Raw genomic sequence first — 17,197 nt, 5'->3', positions numbered from 1 at the left:
ACATTATCTTCCCTCAAGGATCTCATAAGTTGACACCTCGATAATGATATATGATCTATTGTCGTGATATAACTAAATCCGCGTTAAGTGATCATTCCAAATTCTTTCAAGTCTATTGCACAGACTCTCATTATAGCGTTTAGCATTAGAGCTTTTACTTCTCAATACCCATTCTTTTCTAGTTCGTAATCGCTACAACCTTCCGTTCCTAATATTATACTAGTTATACTTTTGCTCGTTAGCGTTCTATAACCTTTTAATAATCACGTCAACCTTAGTATCACGAATGTGTTCCCATTCCGCATACTACCACCACTTTATTACTCCTTTTTCAGCTGCTTCTATCTTTGGAAGCTTGATCAATCATATAGAAGTAAAGGAATTTGTTGAGAGATCACTATGATCATGAACACTTGTTATATTGCATAGTTAGTACAGAAGGTGGCCAGCCTTTAGTACTTGACAAGCAATTAAACAATAGCTGGTATCCTACTCGGCTTCTATCACACAGATAGATAGTCATTCGGCAATACCTCCCCTTTTGGAAGGGTTGTTCTTCTCAGCTTACATGAAATGAAAAGAAGAGAAAAGAACGAACTGAAGAGAATTGTATATATGAAAAAAATATACTGCCACAAAATATCTGGCTTGGAACCTACCTCTGAACTATAGAGGTTTGTCATAGGAGAACAAAATATATATATATATTTATATCAACATCAAGTATTATAGCATCGTATTTCACATGCCTAAATATTTTTGCTATTCCGTCCATCATTCTATGGACCCATGCTCTTCCTCGAGCTTATAAACAATCACCTTTGAAACTCCCTCGATATCGAAAATTGAACATGGGATCTCATTCTAGACATCATCGTTACTAGAATTCTATGCTTGCACCGCAACCTTCCTCGTATAATAATACGACTTTCTATTGATAAGAAAGAATAAATATTCAATAGGTAGATACTCTACTTAATTAGTCTATCAATGATAACTTATACCCTACCACGACCCGATTAGTGGTACTCAATCTCAACATCCATTCCAATACAACTCTCACGGTTGTAATCAGCTCAATACTCGCAGAATCATTGCTGCCTTACTATGGTCCACCACTGACCTACTGTCGTCATTCATTTTTCCATAAAATCTTAATATCTAACCATACGGAGTCCATACATGTCGTATCAAATCCTTCTAAGGAGGTAACATAATCACCATTTCTGATTCATGAAGAACACTCCTGATCCTGACATACATACATGACATGAAGCAGATAAAAGTGCAGAAGAGTTTCAATCAAAGCAACGATAGCAGGTTAATACTATTCTTAATCATACGCCCTAAATAGAAGAATTAACTCAAGGGTTCATCTAGTCCTTTTTGAAACATGGTCTTGGATTATCTCAAGATAGGACCTTCTAAGATAGATAGCCCGTTCATGGCGATTACACGAATTAAACCTTTACCAACTACTATTACGGTTGGGTATTGCACAGTCATCAGAAGGAATGTCAATCTTCCAAACCATAATTCAACCTTCACATTTTTAACCATCATCACTGTATTCTTTTGGCACACGCGCCTATAATTATCCTCTTACCCTTAAAGTGTCGGCCACCTCTTTGGCCTTTCCTGATAGTAAAATTTCCTTACAGTCAATGTCATTTTAACCACCTCCAAATAAATTTTCTACCTTATTTCCGATCACTGCTTGAGTGAAGATGTTTTCCTTAAAATCAGATGGGAAAAAAAATATCACCATTTTTCCATAAGTTATTGCCTCAGTCTTTAGAGGCTAATCACTGTCAAGACTGACTCTCAATCATACTTAGAACATTTTTTTTTATCTTAAGTCCTAATTGCCCTGAACAATTTCGACCATTACTGGTTCGATCCATACTTTCTCGTGGTTTAACACGTGCCCCACTTGGCATCATTATAATTACGTCATATTTCCTTTATCCACATTTCTATTCTTGAGAATTTTGAATATTACCTTTTTCCTTATAAAACCTCTAAGGTTATCCTTCAATCGTTCCTCCTGTATTCCCTAGATACAGGGCATATCACAATACCATTTACTAATAGTAGAACCATTGTCTATATACTTCTGCAAAATTTCTCCACTGATTCTTAAAGGTTGTTGTTACCTTAACCCTTTCCCAATCATACTGTCAAAACTCATACTGTCCCTATTAAGGGTGACATGCCAACCTTTATGCAGTCCCCTAGGATTCATTTTAAGTTACCAATGTTCTATCCTTAATTCCACCTTTAAAAGGTACCTGCATCCTTCCACGAATAAATCAAGTCATATTTCCTTGATAAGGGTATCTTATTCAATCATTTCCACCTCGATAGTGTATACCGAATTTCACAATAGCATCCTTATTCAAGTTAAGGTCAATCCACATGGCCTCCAAAAGATAAAAATGGTTATTAGCTTTTCTTGCCTAATTTGGTAACGATAACAAGGATGTTCTGGAAGATATTGGTCGTGTTCAACGTGAACTTCTTCTTAATAATTCCTTATTTACTTTTGTTGTTTATCTCAACAGTTACCTCAATGTTGGGATATCTTTCATACCTGGCGTCTCCCTTTCTGGGTATCAAGCCACCGGTCTTACATTTCCCATTCTTGAAGGTCACTTCCTTCATCCAATTTTCTTAATTTCTTACTTTCTTGTCTCCTCAGTCTATCCGCGTCTCAATATTTATCCTTCGAACTATCTCAAGGTTTCCTCGAATCCTCCCAACTTAAAGGGGTACAATATATGTATCTCTTATGCCTTCAACCATCAATTTTAACTCATGGTGGATCATCATCATCCTGACGATTACATACTTTTCTATTTCTATTGCTATGAGTCTTTAGGGTTTCCTCATACCCAACTCCCTTATCATTCCTCAAACTCTATTGCCTTTATATTCCTTTCCACTTCAGTTTCTTTTTATTTTCCTTTCTCTTATCATTATTTCATGAACCAACACAACTTAAGCATTGATTTTAAACATCCCGTCATTCTGGATTCGTGTCCTCAGAACGAATCTTGATAACTTTTACAACTTAGATTCATAATTTATCATACTCGTATGCCTTTGTTCTGGCTCTAAAGCTTTTACACTATCTCCTTATCTTTGGGAATTACTTTCCCGAAAAAAATTGACTGAACTTAAATCAGTTTATTATAATCTCTTGCTCCGTGCCTTCCTTGGCCTTTTACCGGCGGGTGGTCTCTCTCTTAGGAGGGTAAGTGATAAAAACAGTCTTTTGTGATTCGTCAATCATTTAGAATCTCAAATGATTCCTATATTTCCTTTAGCCAGGCTCTTGCCTCGACTGGGTCAGCTTGTTCCTTGGAACTCTGAGAGCTTAGCGATTTAAAGGTCCTGAAAGAATTTCTCACCGCACTGTCTCCTCAGGGTGGTGGTTACTGTAATAACCCCAATTTTTGGGAAATTTTTGAAACCCTTATGAATAGTGTTTTTGCTGAATGAGAAAACTTTTCATGCCACACTATGTAGGGGTTTTGATATGGATATTCTGAGATTTTATTAGTACTTTATATGGGATATAAGTGTATGTAAAGATCGTCAGAATCCAAATCCGAACACTTTGATTTTGATGAAAAATGATTTGCTTGGCTTGGTTGGTTTGATTTTTGTGTTTGTTTTAGTAAATTACCTAGTTGCCCTTGATTTTGTGTGGTTAAAAAGTCACCACATCTCCTTCCTTTTTTGTCATGCTTGTGTCATCCTCATGATGTCATCCTCCCCTCCTTGTCCTCTTTCTATTGGCTGGATGACATCATCCCCACTAATCCCCTTGATTAACTTCCTAATCGTTTGCCTAATGACCGCTGATCTGTTATACGGTTCGCTTAACTTTCGTTTTCGTTTATCGTTTGAGGGATCATACCCGGGATCTTATTACTTAGGTTCCCTTAACCTTTCTCAATATATTATATTCCTTTTATGATCCTCTCCTATAATCCTTTAATTTAAATCCTTTTTACCCCGTTACCTTTTTCTCAAATCTTTCCGTATCTAGTGTATTTCCGGGAAAAATCAAAGTGTTCGGATTTGGATTCTGACGATCTTTACATACACTTATATCCCATATAAAATACTAATAAAATCTCAGAATATCCATATCAGAACCCCTACATAGTGTGGCATGAAAAGTTTTCTCATTCATCAAAAACACTATTCATAAGGGTTTCAAAAATTTCCCAAAAATTGGGGTTATTACATATTTTGTTTATAAACTCCAGATTTTATTATTTCATGTAATTTTTTTAAAAAAAAATTAGTAGGGCACTTTTTTAGAGTTTGAACAGGGCACTTAAAATCTCAAGCACGACTCTGCTCCCATATTTATATTATATGTTAGTATCTCCGGGGTGGAGGGGGGATTTTTAACTAGCTCCTCTTCCCCTACATGTGCAGATGACACGGTCAGGAATCAGGGATTCAAGAATTCAAGATGAGTCGAGTGTCCAGAGCAAAAGACTCATTCATGTTAACTGTACAATTATTATATATAGAGATTGATAAAGCTCAATAGTTTATTAGATGAGAAAAGACAACTTAAGTAGAGTACAAGATAAGAGTCCTCTATAAGAGACATCTCTTTATGATAAGCATAACAGTTCCCGTAACTAGATAAACAAAATAGTTGCATAACAATACTAATTTATCCTAACATGCCCCCTCAAGTTGGACACCGGAGAGGTTAGTCCTAACTTGCAAACCAGAGTGTTAAACCTTCGACAAAACAATGGTTTCCTAAGCACATCAGCAAGTTGATCCTCCGTTGAAACATAAGCAATTCGAAGAAGACCCTTCTGAACTTGCTCCCTTACAAAATGAAAGGCAAGAGCTATATGTTTCATTCTGGAATGGAAAACAGGATTTGAACTCAAACTTTTAGCCCCAAGATTATCGCAATAAAGTACTGGCTGTTGATTTAATTTAACACCCAGTTCAGACAGGAGTGATGATATCCACATGAGTTCAGAGCACGAATCTGCCAAGGCTCGATACTCAGCCTCAGTGGATTACCTTGCCACTGAAGTTTGTTTACGGGACCTCCAGGAAATCGGTGTACAACCAAGATACAACAAGTATCCAGTGGTGGAAACATAGTCATCCCGGTCTCCTGCCCAATCAGCATCAATAAATCCATGCAGCGCAAGCGATCCATTATTACTAATTAATATGCCCTTTTCTCGCGTACCCTTAAGATATCGAAGCAACCGCTTTAAGGCACTCCAATGAACAGAAGTTGGAGAATGCATAAATTGAGAAAGTTTGTTAACCGTAAAACCAATGTCAGGACGAGTCAATGATAAGCACTGCAGACTCCCGAGTATTGTTCTGTACTCAGTTGTTGGACTTGGGAGTAGATGACCAGAATTTCTTCGCAAAGAAGTAGTAGTACACATAGGAGTGGAAATTGATTTGCATTCCATCATGTGAACCTTCGGTAGGAGATCATTAACATATTTCTGTTGATTCAAAAACAAGCCTTTAGGATGTTTGTGGCATTCAACACCAAGAAAGTAAGACAAAATGCCTAAATCCTTAAGCGAAAATCGGTTTGACAACCTAGTAATGATGTCTTCAAGGAGTTGCAATAAAATACCGGTGATGATTATGTCATCGACATAAACCAGGAGATATATAATAACTTTTTCATGTCTATAAATGAACAAGGATGGATCGGCCACAGAATTAATAAACCCAATTTGAAGTAGAAATTTTCGAAGCTCACGGTGCCATGTCCTTGGTGCTTGCTTTAACCCGTATATGCCTTTCTTGAGCTTACATATATAGTGTGGAAAAGCTTTATTAATAAAACCTGGTGGCTGATACATATAGACATCTTCATTTAGTGTACCTTGTAGAAAAACGTTATTGACATCAAGCTGACGCAAGGACCATCCTGAAGACACTACTATTGCAAGGACTGTACGAATCGTAACATGTTTTACTACAGGACTGAAAGTTTTTGTGTAGTCACAACCTGGTCGTTGATGGAAACCCTTGGCAACAAGATGGGCTTTATACTTGTCTAACAATCCTTCAGGGTGAAATTTAACACGAAATACCCACTTGCAACCCACAATATTAATTGCTTCAGTTGGCGGAACCAAGTCCCATGTATTGTTAGAGCAAAGAGCTGCATATTCTAAGGCCATGGCTTGACGCCAATCTGGATCTTTAAGAGCCTGAGTTATGTTTTGGGGTTCTTGATGGGTTTGGATGGACATGGAGGTTCAACTTTTGGATGGGTTTATGAATGTTATTCATCGATTGAGTAATTAGTCGATCAGGTGGTATGTTACGATTATGGTGATCATGATTTGTTCAAATTACTTGGGTTGTGGGAAGAGTAGGAGTGATAAGGATCGGAAGATCTTTTGTGTTTGAATAAGAGGGGATTATAGCTTCATGAGACGGAGCTGTTTGTTTCTGCTCATGAAACGGGTAAACATGTTCAACAAAGGTAACATGTCTAGACGTGTACAATTTGTATGTCTTAGGATCTAAGCAAAAATAAGCACTTTGAGGTAAAGAATTACCCACAAAAACACAAGGAGCTGACTTGGGATTTACCTTGTTTGAAGTGTAAGGTTTTAGCCAAGGAAAACTCAAACAACCAAAATTTTTTAGCTTCTGATAATTGGGTTGCTTTTTAAACAACTTGAAAAATGGAGATTGATTTTGAAGTGTGTGACTGGGCATCATATTGATTAAGTAGACTGCAGTTTGAAATGTAAATGGCCATAAATCTTTAGGAAGTCCGTAGTAGGACATCAATGTGAGACCTGTTTCAGCGATATGCCGATGACGTCTCTCTGAATAACCATTATGTTGTGGGGTATGTGGTGGGGAAGTATGATGAGAGACACCAGTAGATTCTGGGAATGAAGCTAGAGCAGTGTACTCACCTCCATTATCAGAATACAAGATTTTAATTTATGAATAGAAGTACTTTTCAACTATGGCCTTGAAGTTGATAAATGTAGCTTTGGTGTCTGATTTTTATTTCAATGGGTACAACCATATATACTTTGTGAAGTGATCAAAAAATATAATACAATAGCGGTATCCATCAAAAGAAGTAACAGGAGAGGTCCACACATCAGAATAAATGAGTTCTAACGGATAAGTAGAAGACATGGTAGATTGATAAAAAGGTAACTTGTGACTTTTATTGATCGAACAAGAATTAAAAAAATTGGAATTTGAAGAAGTAATGCCTAACTAAAAACTATTTTGCATAAATTTTAAAACTGATGAAGACGGATGTCCTAACTTGTGATGCCAGGATGACTTATTGGAGATTTGAGCAGTAAGGACTTGAGGTGGAACACCATTGACACAACGACCTTTAAGCAGAATTGTTCCCTTTTGTAGATCCTTCACAAGAAAATAAGTAGGTAAGAATTCTACAGATAAGTTATTTTGAAGAGCAAGCTGAGACACATAAATGATATTTTTGGAAATTTGAGGAACATACAAAACATTATCAAAATTAAAGTTTTTAATTTTTGTTTGATAATTAAAAGTTCCAACTCGAGATATTTGCAAACCATTACCACTTCTGAAAATGACTTCATCGGTACCATCACATGGGTAGTGAAGACTGAGATTTTGAATCTCATTTGTTACATGATGGGAGGCACCACTATCGACTAGCCAAGGTTGATTTAAGGGTGCTGGCATTAACTTGTGGTGAAGGTGCATAGTTGTGATTGATTGAGGGACGTGTAGGTGGACATAGATGAGGTGCGGCTTGACAAAAAATAGGATAATAAGCAACAACATGACCTGTTTTACGGCACCATTAACATCGACCATGAAAGGGATGATTTGGGGGACGACTAGAGTAGTGTGAGGGCTGGTATTGTGGTGGTGAAGGATAGTAGGGTTGTGAATTCCATGGACGGATATGCGACATCGTCATTGAAGTATTAGCATTGGATCTGTGCTTAGATTTTGGTTTTGATTGCATCATCATGGCAGTGGCTGGGGCTGCTAAAGGAGAAGACATACTTCAATGCTAATTGTTTCCTTGTTGAAGCTCCTTGTTGATCAATTTTTCATGAAGCTCAGAAAACGAAATTGTAGTTCCGCGATTTTGGACAACATCAATGACGACTTAAAAATTTGAATCCAAACCTTTTAAAATATAGTCAATTATATCCTCAGGATCTTGTGGTTTGTCAAGGGACGCAAGGATGTCCACACACCCTTTGACCTGTTGCATGAATTTGGTAATTGATTGATTACCCTTCTTCAAATTTTTTATTTTCTCTTTCAGTTGATTGATATGCCCCCTGGATGGCTTTGCATATGTTTCTTCAAGAATTTCCCATGCCTCTTGGGTTGTTTCCGCTTGAGTTATCAGTGGCGCCACATTTGATGCCAAGGTTGAAACAAGTGCACCATAGAGGAGTTGATCTTGGCGCATCCATGTGGTTATGCCGGATTTGTTTTTGTGACAGAGTCAGCGGTTACTATCTTTGCTGGGGTTGGATGAGTTCCGTCTACAAATTTGAACAGATCATAACCAACCAAGATAGATTTAATCTGAGCTTTTCACATAATGTAGTTAGTGGGGGTAAGGTTGATTGCATTTGTAAAATGAATTATTATAAATGGTCGAGAGGGTTCAACATCATTTGGTATCTGATTGTTGGTGGTAGCCATTGGAGGCGATAATTTGCTTGTGTTAAATAAAAAATGGATCAAGCTCTGATACCATATAGAGATTGATAAAGCTCAGTGGTTTATTAGATGATAAAAGACAACTTAAATAGAGTACAAGATAAGAGTCCTCTATAAGAGACATCTCTTTATGATAAGCATAACAGTTCCCGTAACAAGATAAACAAAACAGTTGCATAACAATACTAATTTATCCTAACATTATACGTATATATACCACTTAAATCTTTTTATATCTTACCCAACTCGTATTGTCCACCTTCTGCAATATTATATTTTATACTGTAATATACATTTTGTATTTCAGTATAACATTATGCATTATTATAAATCATAAATACATTTACATTTGCACTATATACTACATACCGCAGCATCTAAAAATGTCTAAGATTTAATTGGTGTACATAGAATATTTATCTTTATAAATATAGTATCATAATCGAAAACTTGCTTGGGACTCTTCCTACGAGGCTAAGAAAAAGGGTGAGACAAATAAGACTAAATAAATAGATTTTCTATCATAAATAATTTTATGAAATTAATCTATATAATTAATTTAGAAAGTATCCATTCTTTCCGTTGAATTGTTAACATTTGGTTGTGCACGAAGATTGAAAGATAAGAACAAACCCTTAAAAAAAATATCGTGTGCTGTATAAATACACCATACTCCATAATTCATATATATATATATTGTGTATTATAGGAAGATTAAATTTTTTATACTAATATTTGAATTTCAGATGAAGCTTAAATTCAAATAAATTTCCACATCCAAAAATGTTATAATTTGATTAAATTTGTATTTGAATGAAATCCAAGCTTATAAACAGGACACTTGGCAACTCTTCTTCGTACTCATCGTTATGCATGAAATCTTTGTGGAGTCTAAAGATAAATAATTCATTAATTTGTACTTGACTATTTCGTAATCCAATAATAAAAAGGACTATACATCAAATTAATAAAAAGATCGATTCACATCGACCACATTTAGATCTTTGTCGATGCTTCTTTCGATCAACAAAATATTTTAATACCAATGAGTTCCATATATAATGTGTTTGTATAACTCGAGACATATAACTCCAAACAGAATTAGAGATATCCATCAACACCAATAAAAAATTTAATTCTAAATTCGTCAAAAAAGTTAAAAACACTTAATTTATCACAACAATTCTTAAAGATAAAAAAGATAATATCACCAAACAATTTAAAGAAATAATGGTAAATCATATGACTACCAAAATTTTTAGAAACATACACAAATAAAATTGTCCTTTTACTCCCATGTCATAATTTGTTTTGAGAAACAATAATAGCATCACAAATTTTTCGGTTTCTGAATTTATCAATGAGATCCTGTCTCTAGAAGTTTCATACTAACCCGATCACCGCCCTGCGGATTCCGAACAACCTCTGAAAAATGATTTTGAACAATCGAAATTTGTAACCTGCCTTCTTTTCTCACGGTCTCCAAACTAAATCTGGGCCTACCATTCCTGTTTAAAGTTGACAAAAGTGGGGGGAAAACCCTCACTCTATTCTCGGCCTTTCTGATTCTTGATTTCACCGTCGCCTCGTCCTCGATAACATCGACTCCGCTCTTGATATCCTCATTTCTATTTGAATCTGAAGTAGGTCCATTTGTACCGCTGATCAGTAGAGTATTTTTTCTTGAAAAATAGAGGTTTTTTCGACGAATGAATGTAGGGAGATTTTCCTCACTTTGAATAGACTGTGAATCATCCATGATAGGTAAAATGTATGTCTAAAAATTAATGTAATGAGATAGTATATATAGAAATAATTGAATTTTCTTATAACATTTAAATTTCGTAAATATAAAATCTTAAGAACTAATAAATGTCATAGGATATGATACATATTTGAAGTAATATTTTGAAAGCATAATCTTAATCTAGTATAGGAAGAAATATTGTTACCTAATTTGTGTTTATTTTCGTCTTTATTTTTTGTCTTAACTCGAACACTAATGATTATCTTCATCCGGCCTAATAATATCATTTTGTTAATAACAATATTTTTTTTTGAAAATAATTAATACGTATTTTATACTTAATATCCACCATCTGTACTCATTAATGTAGAGAAAATGCCAAAATAATACAGCTGGCCTAGGTACTTTCTAGAAACTGATCCCCAATATTACCCGTCACAATCTTATTAATGCCAAATCAATGAAGATGAATATGATTCTTAAATCTATTCCACATATCGATAATTTCATAAACTTTTTCCTGTTAATTCTAGAAAAAATAATCATATTTTAAAATATTAAAATATTTTAAAGGTCGGCAATCATATGAAGTTGAGCTAAGAATAAAACCTACAACACGGTAGAGACCGCCAGAAACGCTCTTGCGCGTGGTGCGCTTAAGTCTGGCCATCTTCTTGCTTAACTTCCATGGTTAGATAAAAATAAATAAATAAATGAGCACATAAGCTCAGAAAGTAACTATATAAACAGTTCTATAAGGCAACAATAATTATCATTATCTGAAGCATTCTACTTTCATCTCTAGGTGGCAGTTTATTGGCTAAGTAAAGGTTATGAAAAAGGTTTCGGGATTTCAGGATTCAAGGCTCAAGATTGGGAGAAAACCGACATTCATCACAAATCATTAGCAGGACTCTGAGAGAGTTTCTCAATTGAAAGGAAACATCTAGTCAAGCTTCGAGAATCAATATTAGTGTAAAGTGTCAGGGTTCACAATATTACATCTATAACGAAGATACGAATCATTTCATTTCAATCCATATTAAAGAAGCAAACTGGTTTAAAGATTATATTCATTTTCTCTTTAATAAAACATAAAGGAACCCTTAATTGGAATATCTATCTATTAAATATAATACGGGGCATCAGCCCGTACCGACCTCCATCTGGTCCTTAAGGTACCTATGACATTGTTTCATCCTTATATTGGACTAGCTCCGCTAGCCTCTTATGTGACTGAACTAGTCCCACTAGTCTCTTACGTCTCTATCCAATCCATCAGGAATTTATTTGGAAAACCTTTGTATTGGAAGTAGGAAAAGTTAACTAAGTTCATTTTATCATTACCAAGAATACGAAATCATTCGGACTCATTCAAGTCGAAAATTATTCTTAAGTTCAATTCAAGAATTCAAGGAAAGTGAACGAATCAAAGGTAAACAGGGATCAATACTAAAGATATAGATCAGATAAAAAACAGGGTATATTAGTTCGAGATCAGAATAGTTCCAAAAATCAATACAAATCAAGGTATACGGGTTATCAAAGAATCCAAGTTAATCAAAACATTACATAAGGGGGTTCGTAAAGGTTCTCTTAGGTTTACGAGATCAAAAGATAACAAAGTAATGGAGCAAGGTAATAAGTATCAGGATCAATAGTGTTACTATAAAGGATTAACATGGATTGATAACAAGTTGTTACAAAGAATAATATCAGGGTTTCTCAAAAATCAGTAACAGGTTTATCATAAACATTATAAAGAATCACTACTTATCATGGCATTGGAAATATCCTCTCTATAATCAAATCATAAGAGAAGGCAGAGTTATTTGCCTTAAATAGCTTTCCCGCTTTACGGTTATCGAGCTACTGCCACATACGACCTCTTTTCCTTTACTAGCCTGAATGTCTCTGCTATCCGAATCTACAATCCAACATTAAACCCTAATTAGATACTCGATCACTCTCGACGTTTCTCAGAACGTCTAACGTTTACCCCAATTGCAATAACACTTTAACTTATATACACATGCATCACTCATAGCATGTAATAGCACATACTTTTATACTCTTATATCACCATTTATCCCGTTACTTCACAAATGACAGTTAATCACATAATCTCATGATTTTCACAACTCATTCTTATCAGATCGTATTTACACTTACCCTTAACTAATCAAGTATACACAATTACCTTTTAACATTTAACACATAACACGCAACTCCATCTCAATACATAATTCAACTTCTTAAGACCATACAAACCACATACATGACCCAAAAGCTTATGTAACTCCAACTATCCTTAAAACCATCCTTGTTCACCATTTTTTTATAAAAATTTGAACCAACAAAATCCCCTAATTTGATCAAATCCCAAAATTTTAACATGCAAAAGTCCTTAGTCTCATAAAATCTCAAACCAAGTATTCTTATACCACTTAACATCAATTACCTTTAATATAAGCAACTTTTTCCCCCTTATTAATAAAAATTCGAACCCCAAACATCATGACAAAACCAAATAAAATCACATGCAACCAATTAGAATTAACATGCATACTACTAAACTTCAACTATCTTTAAAAACCATTTCCCCACATAATTGTTTTTATCAAAAATCGAACCTAGCATATGCCAGAATTGAATAAAATCTTGGAAATCAACACGCAACCAATCAACTCGACATACAAGGCTAAAAATCACTAATCCATCTTGAATTAACCCTTATTCTAGTCATTTAAACCATTTTCCTTCAAAAACGAAAGTAAATATAAGTTGATCATACTAAAACTTTACATGCATGCAAGGAAACAAGTTTAAAAAAAAGTTTAGATATATTATCGGACTCATGTACATCATCGTCCCCGTCGGCTCACCATGGGTTCACCGTCGATGGTGGCAAAACACGGTGGTGCCCCGTTTCGGAGTTTCCAACCGTAGTTCCACCTTGAATCAATTTTTGACACTAAAACAAGCGTGCAATCATAGAATCATCATCAAAACCATAAAAACATCAAACCCCTTCTTGATTTCTCTAAAACTGAACCGAAGAATCAAATAACCCAACTTGGGGTTTCTCCAAAACTCAAATACAATAACATGCATCCACATATATACATACAAGAAGCAAAATCTTACATATATCTGGTTTTAGAATCAATAATGGATGAAAAATGAGAGAGAGATTGAAGAGAGAGAGTGTAGAGAGAGGGAGAGAAGAAGCCGAGAATGAGAGAGAAAAGGAGAGAGAAGAGAGAATCAGTGGGGAGAAGAAAGAAAAGAAAAGGGGGTGGGGGTATATATAATGGATTGGTAGGGGTAGATGGGTTCTTTTCCAATCTCTAGAATCTTCTTTTCTTTTTCTTTTAAAAACCTATAAATCTCACTTTATCAAAATATAAAACATCCTTATCAAATTAGAAAATATATTCAATCTTATTTTTTAACTAAAGAGCATAAAATTAGCTCTCCTATCATATTTTAAAATAAATTTTTAAGCAAATAGATTATTTAATATGAATTTTACAAATAAATCCAAATAATAGAAGTAAACTTCATAAAATCATTTTAAAATATCAAAATATCAAAATAAGTCCAACTTCTATTTTTAAAAGTCCTTTGGAATATTTTAAAGATAATAAAGCAAATCTCGCACCTCGATTACATTTCTATAATTTTATAAAAATGTTTAAAGATTAATAAAATCCTTATAAATCCTTTTATAAATATTTAAAATTCCACAAATCTCAAATTTGAACATGCACACGTTAATCAACATGCAAATACACAATATCATCAAATATATTTCACATTCATATTCTTAAACAGTTTTAATCCCTTTTAATTACGGGTTCCGTTCAACTTGACGGCCCGATGACACATCTTAATTCCTCAGCTGACTCATCGAACTGGAACGAGTTATATTACGTTCTCAGTTACTATTATACAAAAATGAAAATTAACCACAAAATCATTTAACCTTTTATTTATTCACGTAGATTCATAATTACAGCACAAAACTATACTTTATTCACTTAATCACGTCGCGAAATTCCCAGTCGCTACAACAAATGTGTATATTTTTAAAACAATAAAACAAGGAAAAATTAAGACAATGGTAAATTTCATAAATATTTCATAAATATGTATAATGTTGGGTATGTATTCACACACAAGGGAGGGTTGAGTGTGTGATAAAGATTTTTAAACTAAAGTTGAGAACTAGAAACTTATTTTTTTATGCTAAGAGTTTTGTAACAATTTATATAATTGTGTAAATAATACACGAAAATTAAAAGCACAAATACGACCTTCCAGTTGGTTTGTAATAAACAATTTAAAAATGCCAGAATCTCAAAATTCAAGACTATAAATTCTGAACTTCTTTCTCAGTAACTTACAAATAGAGCATTTTCTTTCGATATTCACTCTTGATCTTTGTATCTCTTATTCTTATATTTTAGAATGAAAGGAGTGCATGCTTTATAAGTCAACATTACACTTGTGACATAATTACCCCTTATAGCCTAATAACTTTGCACAAAAGATTTGTCTTTGTCCACTATTTTCGGAATTTGCAAGTTCGGACACCATGATATTTCCGTTACACATCTTTTTTCCATTTTATATATTATCCTAGCCCTTGATCTCTGAGTAAAATCCAAGTTTTAATTACAGGATTGCCATATGTTATTCATGTAATTCAATAACAATCAACTTAGGTTAATTTGTAGAAGGGGGTTGAATATAAATTGAACTTTTCAAGTTAATTCGTATCTGGGAAATAAAATATGAACATATGTTTTAAATTTTCAGGTGGTTTGTTTTTCGACTTACCACCTGAGATTTATTTGAAGAAATAAGTTGTTATAATTACAAATGTAATCTCATAGCTGCGGTTTATATTGTTTCATTCAGAGAAAGATATCTCTCTCTAAAGATCTCTGAGAATGTAAAACCTATTTCTTAAGTAAAACATCTTCTTCTACTTGGTTTATATATAACCAAGTTACAATGCTTGCTAGATAATGCATAACGTTAGGAGAAAATGCTCTACGTCGGAATCAGGATCTGCTGGGAATCAGGATGTGTCAACCATCAGGATTTGCATCAGGATGAAGATAATGATCAGGATATGACTGAGTGTCAGGAGTATAGAGCAAATTAGGATCTACTGATTTACACAGTTCCAGTAATTGATGAGTAGTTTAGTGTCAATTCCTGATTTATAAGAACATAGCTGTTAATTGAGATATGTATAGAAACAAGATAAATATCTTTTTGACATATATTGTAATTGATAGAGCATTTGTGTATTATATGTTAGATATATTTGAGATGTCATGTCTAATCTGTTGTGTTTAGTTTCAGAACTTAATATCAGGACCTCCTGTAAATTAGAACTTACTGAAGTCAGAACTTTTATCAGAACTTAAGGCCGTCAGGATTTATATCAGGACTTAAGTGCGGATACTTCAGATAAGGGAAGCAACTGATTTACAGGAAAGGATCGTGACTAAAACAATAGAAGATATGCTTGAAGAGTTAGAAGACTAGAAGACTTGTAGAAGATAATATCTGATTTATATATCTTAGGAGACATAATTATATTCCATATCAATTAGAAGATATCTTGTAACTGTATACTATATAAATACAGCTTAGGGTTTACACTATATGTGTTATCATTCATGAGGAGATTATACATTGTAACCTAGCAGCTCTTAGTGATATTGTTCATCACTGAGAGAGAACAACTGTTCTATGTAATAAAGTTTATTGAATATACTTGATTATTGTTACATACTTGTGTTTGAAATCGATTTGATTGTATAAACACTATATTCAACCCCCTTTTATAGTGTTGTGTGACCTAACAAGTGGTATCGGAGCCTCTCTATTGATATACAAACAGTGATATCCAGTTTACAATCATGTCTGAAGAAACACAAACCCCAACTAAGCCCACCAAAACTCAAGATACTCAAAACAATCAAACCCACAGTCGATATGAAACCATTAGGGTTCCCATACTGAAATCATCTGAGTATCCTATTTGGAAGGTAAAGATGGCTATATTTCTGGAAGCCACAGATCCAGAATACCTTGATATAATTAATGATGGGCCATATAAGCCTACCAAGCTTTATGTTGCATTTGCTGATCAACCATCAAAGATGATACCAAAGGAGAAAGATGATTACACAGCTGAAGACATCTCATCTATTGCCAAGGATGCAAGGGTAAGGCATCTGTTGCATAGTGTAATTGACAATGTCATGTCAAACATGGTAATTGGATGCAAGACTGCAAAGGAGATATGGGATGCTTTAGAGACAAGATGCCAGAGAACTGATGTAATAAAAAAGAATAGGAAGACAATACTCACACAAGAGTATGAGCACTTTGACTCAAAAGCTGATGAGTCATTAACTAATTTATATGACTGGTTTGCCAAACTCTTGAATGATCTGTCATTGATGGACAAGGAATATGATCTTGAAGATTCAAATCTAAAATTCCTCTTAGCTCTTCCTGAAAATTGGGATTTGAAGTCTACTACCATAAGAGATAACTATGACCTTACTGAAACTACACTTGATGAAATTTATGGTATGCTCAAGACTCATGAACTTGAGATGGATCAAAGAAGCAAAAGGCATGGAAAAAAGTCAAAGACAGTTGCTCTTAAAGCTG

This window comes from Apium graveolens, chromosome 11 (assembly GCF_009905375.1).
Source record: "Apium graveolens cultivar Ventura chromosome 11, ASM990537v1, whole genome shotgun sequence".
NCBI lineage: Eukaryota > Viridiplantae > Streptophyta > Magnoliopsida > Apiales > Apiaceae > Apium > Apium graveolens.
This window is presented reverse-complemented; position numbering follows the sequence as displayed.